The sequence below is a fragment of the Acanthopagrus latus genome, chromosome 20, assembly GCF_904848185.1.
Source record: "Acanthopagrus latus isolate v.2019 chromosome 20, fAcaLat1.1, whole genome shotgun sequence".
Taxonomy (NCBI): domain Eukaryota; kingdom Metazoa; phylum Chordata; class Actinopteri; order Spariformes; family Sparidae; genus Acanthopagrus; species Acanthopagrus latus.
The window spans coordinates 21,224,961-21,228,769 of NC_051058.1; the positions used below are offsets into that span (position 1 = coordinate 21,224,961).

The window sequence follows — 3,809 nt, forward strand, 5'->3', positions numbered from 1 at the left end:
CACAAGATAAGAATCTCTGGCTTTCATCTGGCACTGACAACGTTAGATCGAGAAATCAGGAATTTCACACATGATTAATTACACAGGAAGAAATCATGTATAGCTTGTGTTTAGAAGGAAGACGGCCATGTTATATTGACAGTAATGATCCTGTGTTCAAAGAGTTCATCTCTCAGCTCCTTCACACCCATCTGCTCTACAGCTCCTCCTTCCAGTGGATGTTTAAGACATGATCCAGTGTTCTCACATTTCATTGGCACCCCCCACCACCACCACCTTCCTCCTGCAACATGCCCATTCTCCACTGAACTAATCCTCATCAGCCTGATGCATCCGCATTCGTCATCGCCGCTCTGTGTTTACATGGTGAGCCAGCTTGTGAAGTTGGGGTGAGCCCAAATGCTGGAGAATGTTATGCACTAGAGGGGGCTCTTCTTGTGGGTGTGATCCCAGCCAAACCTCATAAGGAGATGACTCCTCAACACATGGTTTAAATACAGTACACTGTGGAGGTTATGTGGCACTTTTTCTTATATGAATCAGGCTCTGAGTGCAGCTGAAGTAGAGGCAAAATAAAATCTGATTGGGATTATTTTCCCAGATATTGGAATTTGGACATTTGGGCACTTTGCCATACTGCTAAAATTCTGATAAACTGTTCATTCCTAGATCTAAGGATATAAAACGTTAAATGCTGTGCAAACACTTCTTAGCAGAGAGGATGCAGATACAAAACAAATGCAGCTAAAAACTATTTAGGAATGAAGAGTTAATCTAAGGTTTTATGAATGAAGTTTATAAATGATTAACGTCAAAACAAATGCAGGTAACACTTAAAATGACGCTACACACACGAATCTTTAAGTACTTACTTATTAGCAACCATATTAGTAGCATATTGACTTGTCATCTCTCATTATAACAACACACCAATTAATGCCTTATTCTTCATGACCGTATTCTACAACTTCTGGTTTGTTAAATAACAGTTTTCCTTTAATAATCTCCTAATAACTGATTACTGATAGTTAGTAACAGTGGTGTCACAATTTGACTGGAACAGAAGGTGGTTTGGTTTGGTTTGGTTTTCTTTTCCAGAGATCCTTTATTAATTTATGTACGAGAGGGTTCACTCAGCATGGATTTTAGAAAACCAAACTCTGTAACAAACTAAATTTCTATCTTTGGTTTTTTACCGACGAATCCCCAAAGGACTGTGTTTTTTTCGAATCAAAGATTTGGAGAACTGTGATGCCTCTCGTACGCAGGTAAGTAATTTTGCATGAATAACGATCTTAGCATGTGTTGCTCAGTTTGGGCCTTATAAAGTCGTAGTACCAGAGGAATAGTCTTAAATCCTTATCAACATTTGATAAATCCATTCTTGTGTAACAAAACTGGAAGTACTAATATTGTCAAAATGCTCATTCTGAAGTCTTGCTCATAATAATATAGATGCTAATAAACAACTTGTTAATGTTGAAGACTTGTACCTTAAAATAAACTGTCTCAAGATTTGTTTGCGCACCAACGTTCAGAACACACTTCGTCCATGTTTGTCAAAGTGTTACACAGTTGGCTGAGACATGCTCAGGTCTTGATCTCCACACACACCAACTGTTTACTTTTCCACTTAGCACAGATATGAGAAACATTCGGCCAGAAGGTGGCACACTCAAGTCCTTCATTGATGCCCTGTGGTTTAATATTACAGCCACATAATGTCAGACTGGATTAAAAACTGTCAGAGCTGCAATTTAGGAATATTGACTATGATTATCAGAGTTAACATTTCAAATCCCAGGGACTGTTTCCTCTGAGGTTAAGAGACAAACACATGGGCAGGGTTTGCGATGTCATCTGTCTCAACTCAGGCCTCCAGCTGACAAGACACTAATTCCTCCATCCAGATCTGTGAAATCTCAAGTGAAAGCTCTGCTCTCTCATTGGTGGAGGCTGTTTTCTCTGGTCACCAGGTCTGAGGACGAGGCCTCACAGCGTGATGATCCCCAGAGGAGTCGTACCTACATGGTTTTACTTCAGCACTGAGGCCATGTTGGCAGGATGACCTCTCAGTGTGGACTACATATAAACAGCTCCAGGTGGGGAAATATCAGGGAACTGTTGTGTACTCATTATTCTACTCATTAAAGCTAATAAGACTAACTTTTTTTAAGCTTCATACAGATTCTGAGTCATCTTCTGCTCTGTACTGTGAGATAAAGAAAAGAGAAAAGACTAGAGGTTTCCATTACTCATGATTCATCCTCTCTGAACTCAGATGTTTGGTCGGCTAGCAGGCTTTGTGTGATTAAACTCCCCCAGTGAAAATGCTGCACCACAGACTTTAGATATCTCCAGGACCATAATAAGAGACTCCTCCTTTAGCCTCCTGGTCAGAGAGTTTCTCCTGTGAAGAAAGCTGCTGATCAAAGACTTCTGAGTGCATCTTTTTTTTGTATTATAACTGGCTGGGGAATCCTTTTTTCTCACTGCTTTTTGGGAATTCCTTGTAATTTTTACTGCCCTGAACAGGGTGTTTTAACTGGGTTGGGAGTTTTTCCTGACACAGAAATGAAAAGTGTGTTTTATAGAATTATATGCAGAGGCACAAACAAATGAACAAATATTCCCCCAACCCCAAAAACACAAATTTTTCTAGATTGATTCATTAAAGCACCTGAGACGAGACTGTATAACTAGTGGAGGTGTGTATGTGTGGGTGGATGTATGTAGCCACAGGTCATATAAAAGAGGTAGCCTACCTGTTATGGCTTGCACCGCCCTACAGCTAGAAATCACTTTCTCTCTCTATTTACACACACACACACACACACACACACACACACACACACACACACACACACACACACACACACACACACACACACACACACACACACACACGTACACACACAAAACAAAGACTGATTTATCTTTGGCCGACAGATACATCTGGAGTGACAAATATTGATAACGTGGAGTCAAGTACAAGAAGGGTTGTGGGGCACCTAAATAAATGGCGTTTCAGTGATGTAACCGAGTAAAAATATACTTAGTAACTTGCTATTTCTGAGGTCAGCTAACTGCCAAATTACAGCTGACTTTTAACTGCATCAACCAAATATTGAATGTTACCTACCTCGAAAAATGTGCTTAGTAACTGCGTAATTGTTTGCATGTCACATTCGTTAACTAGCTGCCCGGATTTCATATGACATGGTAATCTGGTTTGAGGGTTGACAAAATATTTTGGTGTCTGTCAGTCAAAAGTCAAAGATCAGCATTGCAGACAATTGCCATGACACAAACAACCGTATGTCCAATGTGGCATATACAAACTGTTTTTCTGTGACTAACCATAAGCTTTGGTCCCTGAGACTGACTGTTTCAGGGCTGTTTTCATTTTTCCTCTTGAAGGTTTTGTTTCCGAAGCTGAAGTCACAGTGCGGAGCTGAGCATAATGCAGCCAGCAGCACAGCGCTAAGTGATTCCAGATGCTTTAAGAATTGAACTCATGTGCAGGCACAGAACAAAAAGATGTTCCTTTTTCCCTCGTTTATCCAAGTTATTCTCTGTTGCTGTCATCCTCCTTTTCCTTTCCTCCACTCACTCACAGAAAATGCACTGAGACAGTTACCTGTGTTTCAGGCAACATTTGGGCATTAAAATGTGAAAGAAAAAAGCTCCTTCCCTCGAGTTAAGATATCAGATTTCATTGGATATGCAACAAAAAGTTTGGAAAACGTGGAACAAATGCAATTCTGGTTAGACGTGGGAGGAGAACCTCAGGACTATAATCTTTTTCT

At 40.3% G+C, this 3,809-nt stretch overlaps 1 long non-coding RNA gene across 1 annotated transcript; it reads left to right on the forward strand.

The window, feature by feature from the left end:
- LOC119010186 lies at positions 1–2,541 on the forward strand. The gene is made up of 3 exons (XR_005071931.1): positions 1–366; positions 1,213–1,268; positions 1,977–2,541. It is a non-coding gene; the product is annotated as an uncharacterized LOC119010186 (long non-coding RNA).
- Positions 2,542–3,809: the final 1,268 nt, after the last annotated feature.